Source organism: Phyllobates terribilis, unplaced genomic scaffold, assembly GCF_046119375.1.
Source record: "Phyllobates terribilis strain yellow unplaced genomic scaffold, ASM4611937v1 Scaffold_11__3_contigs__length_659146591, whole genome shotgun sequence".
Taxonomy (NCBI): Eukaryota; Metazoa; Chordata; class Amphibia; order Anura; family Dendrobatidae; genus Phyllobates; species Phyllobates terribilis.
The window spans coordinates 556,587,083-556,593,975 of NW_027362771.1; positions in this window are offsets into that span (position 1 = coordinate 556,587,083).

The following is a 6,893-nucleotide window of genomic DNA, read 5'->3' on the forward strand; positions in this document are numbered from 1 at the left end:
GTTCGACGGTGTTCGACGAACTGTTCGATGAACAGTTCGGCGAACATACGGGTGTTCGACGAACCGAACCGAACTCGAACACTACTGGGGTGGCTCAACACTAGTCAGTTTGCCTATCTAGAGGGTGAAAAGTAGTCATTTTGCTGTTTGGCATCATGGTCTATACCACACTGAACATGGACCAAAGAAAGCTAAGGAGAGAGTTGTCTCAGGGTATTAGAAAGAAAATTAAAGGCAAACATGTTAAATGTAAAAGCTATTAGACCATCTCAAAAACAGCATGATGTTCTTGTAACTACAGTTGCAAATATTATTCAGAAGTTTAAGATCCAACCTCCCTAGATGTGCCCGCAAGATGAAAATTGAAAAGACGGAAAATGCGAATGGCAACCAAAAAGCCCAGAACAACTTCCAAACAGATTAGAGGTGAACTTAAGGTCAAGGTACATCAGTGTCAGATTGCATCATCTGTCGCTGTCTTGGCTAAAGTAGACTTTGGATATCTATCCAAAATTCATATTGACAAGCCACAAAGCTTCTGGAAGAATGTCTTTTGGACAGATGAGACAACACTGGAGCTTTTTGGCAAGTCACAACAGCTCTATGTTCACACATGCTAAAATGAAGCCTTCAAAGAAAACATTGTACCCACTGTGACACATGTAGAATGTGCAGTTATGTTTTGGGGCTGCTTTGCCGCATCTGGCATAGGATGTCTTGAATCTGTGCGGGGCAAAATAAAATCTCAAGACAATCAAGGCATTCTGGAGCAAAATGTTCTGCCCAGTGACAGAAAGTTTTGTCTCAGTCGCAAGACCTGGGTCTTCCAACAGGATAATATCCCAAACCATAACTAAAAATTTCCAGGAATGGCTAAGAGCAAGCACTGGACTATTCTGAAGGCTTTTTTGACTTCTGACCTAAATCCTATTGAACATCTGTGGAAGGAGCTGAAATCTGCAGTTTGGAGAAGGCTCCTTCCCACCTGAGACAGATGAAGCCAAATGCTCTCAAGTAATGCCCAAAATACCTGTTGATGGTGCAGTAGTCTCATTGAGAGCTACAGAAATCATTTGTTTCCAGTAATTGCCCCAAAAAGTTGTGCAACAAATATTAAATTAAGAGAACCATCATTTTCGTCCAGGTTATTTTCATAGGCTTGTTTTTTTTGCTTTTTTTTCTGTTGAACAAAAATTCAAAAGAAATGTCTGACTTTCATTAGTTGATACTCATTAAATTTAAATTGAAAATTCTTTTTGTCAATTTCAAGTTATTTCAATGACCATTTTTTTCTTACTTTAACAGAAGACTACCAGCAATGTCCACATGTGTATCTAATATTACGGTGTCCATAAATGTTTGATCTATTAAAATATAAAATGAATTACTATGATCGTTAAACACCACAAATAGAAAAACTCAAAAGCTGGATCTTTTTGGCCACTGCAACGTCCCCCCAAAAAATGCAATAAAAAGCGATCAACATTTTGAAGTTGAATGTACTCAAAATAATATCAATAAAGTCAAGTCTCCAGCAAAAAAAAAAGCTACAACACAGTTCCATCAACTATAAAATGAAATCTTTATGGGTCTTGGAAAATGTCAAAAGAAGCAAAACCCTTTTTTTTGCTAGTTTCTGATTTTTTTTTTAGACCGCTTAAATGAAAAAAAAGACAAAACAATACAAGTTTGCTATTAACGTAATCATTCATAATCATACTGACCTGGAAAATTCTATATGTCAGATCATTTTTACTGTGAATATTATTCCTGTTTTTCATTGCGTGGTAAAATGGATGGTGTTAAAAAAGAAGAAAAAAGCGCAAAAACGAAAAATCACCAGATTGGGAAAAAGTTAAAAATACAATAATGGAAATATGTTTGTCTAATCACTCTTGCAAAAAATGCAAAAAATATTAACAAATGTTAAAAAATATACAGTGCTATGCAAATGTGTTAGACATATGTCGAAAAAATGCTGCAACATAAAAATGCTTTCAGAAATAGAAGTGTTAATAGTTTATTTTTATTAATTAACAAAATGTAAAGTGAATTTCCAAAAGATGAATCTATATCAAATCAATATTTCCTGTGACCACCTTTCTCCTTCATAACAGCATTAAACCATGAATTCTTCTATGCACACTTTTAAACACTTTTTGAAAGAACTCAGCAGTAAGGTTGTTCCAAACATCTTGGAGAACTAACCACAGATCTTCTGTGGATGACACTTGTGCTAATCCTCCTGTTTCTTCATGTAATCCCAGACCAACTTGATTATATAAGATCAGGACTCTGTGGGGCCATATCATCACTTCACGGAGTACTTGATCTGTTTGCTGAAGATATTGCTGTATGTTTAAGGTCATTGGAGTGTTGCAGAATAAATTTAGAGCTCAGATGGTGTTGCATTATGGATAAGTATCTGTCTGTAATTATATATCAGCGATGAGGGCACTAAGAAATGGGTAATGTTGAGAACTATAGATGTAGTGGTCGGCCAAGGAGATGAAAGACTCGATATGCTTACTTCCCTTCAAAATCAGAAGATGTCCAGCACTAATTCTTCTGCTCTGGTTTCACCACTCTATTTTCCATACTTCACCTATGCTTCACCAACTTTTATTTACTCTTCATTTTATTTTATATATGTTCTCTCTTTTCATGCGTGTATTTAGTTATAACCTCAGTTATTACATATATTTTATCTTAGTACTGTATTCATTTTCTTACTGGTTACATAAAAAAATGATTAATGAAATAGGGCACACTCCACTCACATCCTATGAGGATACATATTTTCACACCATGTAGCTTCTTCTGGCTATTTACTAGAAATGAGTGAATAAATTCAATGTGAATTACTGAAAATTCGTTGGACTCAGCAAATTCAAATAATTTTACTGTTCAAGTTGTGCAAATCGACAAAAATGCCCAGGAGATGTGGTATGAGACCATGTTCCTGTACAGTCAGACACGGCCATTTCACAGTACACAGCAGGGGCACATTTATAAGATTATCTCGGCACAGGAAGATTTTATTTAAACACATCCAATTGGGGAAGTTTTTATCATTCCCAGATCTTTTGATTAAAATGTACTTTCTTTCTTGGGACAACCCCTTTAACACTATGACCTGTTTTATACAGCATATACATCCTTGCACATGCCTTTTTTACTATTACTGTGATATATGTTTGACAATACTATTTGCTTGTCATGCCAATATCATTGATACTGTGACCTGGTTGATATATCCGATATACACTGCTCAAAAAAATAAAGGGAACACTCAAATAACACATCCTAGATCTGAATGAATGAAATATTCTCATTGAATACTTTGTTCTGTACAAAGTTGAATGTGCTGACAACAAAATCACACAAAAATCATCAATGGAAATCAAATTTATTAACCAATGGAGGCCTGGATTTAGAGTCACCCCCAAAATTAAAGTGAAAAAACACACTACAGGCTGATCCAACTTTGATGTAATGTCCTTAAAACAAGTCAAAATGAGGCTCAGTATTGTGTGTGGCCTCCACGTGCCTGTATGACCTCCCTACAACGCCTGGGCATGCTCCTGATGAGGCTGAGTATTGTGTGTGGCCTCCACGTGCCTGTATGACCTCCCTACAACGCCTGGGCATGCTCCTGATGAGGTTGCAGATGGTCTCCTATGGGATCTCCTCCCAGACCTGGACTATAGCATCCGCCAACTCCTGGACAGTCTGTGGTGCAACGTGACTTTGGTGGCTGGAGTGAGACATGATGCCCCAGATGTGCTCAATCAGATTCAGGTCTGGGGAACGGGCGGGCCAGTCCATAGCTTCAATGCCTTCATCTTGCAGGAACTGCTGACACACTCCAGCCACATGAGGTCTGGCATTGTCCTGCATTAGGAGGAACCCAGGGCCAACCCACCAGCATATGGTCTCACAAGGGGTCTGAGGATCTCATCTCGGTATCTAATGGCAGTCAGGCTACCTCTGGCGAGCACATGGAGGGCTGTGCGGCCCACCAAAGAAATGCCACCCCACACCATTACTGACCCATTGCAAAACCGGTCATGCTGAAGGATGTTGCAGGCAGCAGATCGCTCTCCATGGTGTCTCCCGACTCTGTCTTGTCTGTCACATGTACTCAGTGTGAACCTGCTTTCATCTGTGAAGAGCACAGGGTGCCAGTGGCGACTTTGCCAATCCTGGTGTTCTGTGGCAAAAGCAATGCGTCCTGCACCGTGTTGGGCTGTGAGCACAACCCCCATCTGTGGACGTCGGGCCCTCATACCACCCTCATGGAGTCGGTTTCTAACCTTTTGTGCAGACACATGCACATTTGTGGCTTGCTGGAGGTCATTTTGCAGGACTCTGGCAGTGCTCCTTGAGTTCCTCCTTGCACAAAGGTGGAGGTAGCGGTCCTGCTGCTGGGTTGTTGCCCACCTATGGCCCCCTCCACGTCTCCTGGTGTACTGGACTGTCTCCGGGTAGCGCCTCCAGCATCTGGACACTATGCTGACAGACACAACAAACCTTCTTGCAACAGCTCGCATTGATGTGCCATCCTGGATGAGCTGCACTACCTGAGCAACATCTGTGGGTTGTAGAGTCCGTCTCATGCTACCACGAGTGTGAAAGCACAACCAACATTCAAAAGTACCAAAACATCAGCCAGAAAGCATTGGTACTGAGATGTGGTCTATGGTCCCCACCTGCAGAACCACTCCTTTATTGAGTGTGTCTTGATAATTGCCAATAAATTTCATCTATTGTCTATTCCATTTGCACAACAGCATGTGAAATTGATTGTTGCTTCCTAAGTGGACAGTTTGATTTCACAGAAGTTTGATTTACTTGGCGTTATATTCTGTTGTTTAAGTTTTCCCTTTATTTTGAGCCGTGTATATCATATATCCTTGCACATGCCTTTTTTTACTATTACTGGGACACATCTTTGACAATAGTTTTGCTGTTTTTGCCATGCACATTTCTATGCATGAGAACCTATTCATTTATGCACTAGCACTTTATATATTCAGGCTTAGTATGAGACTCTTACTCCTACATTTGGATCCTATACCCTCTAGTCCTATACACTAGCCTACCTTATACAGATCCTGTATACGCATGCATACTCCGCTCTAGCTCAACACACACAGACGGAATCAAACCGTATGATTATATTTCTCCCTTCTAGATATTAATGTACTACCTGGGTGTGTGCCCCTTGCTTTTATATCCTGTTAATCACATTTATGTCATTGTTTTGGCATCCATTTCTTGTCCCCTGAATTTAATAAAAATTACTATTTTTTCACCTAACTTGACGTATTGGGACTTTATAGTCGGATTATTTTCTTCTCCTCATCTTACAGAACTACATGTGTAGTACACTGGTATTCAAGCAATATCAAGATCACATTGTTGAAATCCCCTTCTGGACTAAAAAATACAGTGGCATGTAAAAGTTTGGGCACCCCTGGTCAAATTTATTGATATTGTGAGGAGTTAAGCAAGTTGAAGATTAAATGATCTCTAAAAGGCCTAAAGTTAAAGATGACACATTTCCTTTGCATTTTAGGCACAAAAATATATAAATTGTAATTTTTTACATTTTAAAAATTACAAAAGGAAAATGAGCCAATGCAAAAGTTTGGACACCCTTGGAGATTTGTGTGCTCAGATAACTTTGATCAAGGTTTCAAACCTTAATTAGCCTATTAGGGTAATGGCTTGCTCACTATTATTATTAGAAAAGGCCAGGTGATGCAAATTTCCCAGCTTTATGAAAACCCAGCCACCTCTAACCTTGTGCCAAAAATCAGCAGCCATGGGTTCGTCTAAGCAGCTGCCTACCACTCTCAAAATGAAAATAGTGGAGGCCCACAAAGTAGGAGAAGGCTATAAAAGATAGCACAGAGTTTTCAAGTTGTCCTTTCCTCAATTCGAAACATAATTAAGAAATGGCAGCTAGCAAAAACAGTGGAGGACAAGATAAGGTCTAGAAGACCAATAAAAAGTCAGTGAGAGCTGCTTGTAGGATTGCTAGAGAGGCAAATCAGAACCCCCGCTTGACTGCAAAAGACCCTTCAGAAAGATTTAGCAGATTCTGGAGTTGTGGTACATTGTTCTGCTGTTCAGAGACACCTGAGCAAATATGGCCTTCATGGAAGAGTCATCAGAAGAAAACCCCCTGCGTCCTGACCATAAAATTCAGCGTCAGAAATATGCAAAAGAACATCTAAACAAGCCTGATGCATTGTGGAAACAAGTCCTGTGGAACGATGAGGTTAAGATAGAATGCTTTGGCCACAATTATCAAAGGTATGTGTGGAGGAAAAAGGGCACAAAATTTCAGGAAAGAACATTTCGCCAACCATTAAGCATGGGGGTGGATCATTCATGCTTTGGGGCTGTGTTGCAGCCAATTGCACTAGGAACATTTCATGGGTAGAGGGAAGAATGGATTCAATGAAATTTCAACAAATTCTTAATGAAAACATAATACCATCTGTAAAAAACCTGAAGTTGAAAAGAGGATGGCTTCTACAAATAGATAATGATCCTAAACACACATTAAAATCTGCAATAGACGACCTCAAAAGGCACAAGCTGGAGGTTTTACAATGGCTCTCACTGTCCCCTGATCTGAATATCATTGAAAATCTGTGCCTAGACTTCAAAGTAGCAGTGCATGCAAGACAATCCAGAAAGCTCACAGAACTGGAAGGAAGAATGGATGAAAATCCCTCAAGCAAGAATTGAAAGACTCTTGACTGGCTACAAAAAGCGTTTACAAGCTGTGATACTTGCAAAAGGGGGTTCTATTAGGTACTAACCATGTATGAACAGGAGACAATGGAGTTTTTAGATATAATTAGAATAACAAAATC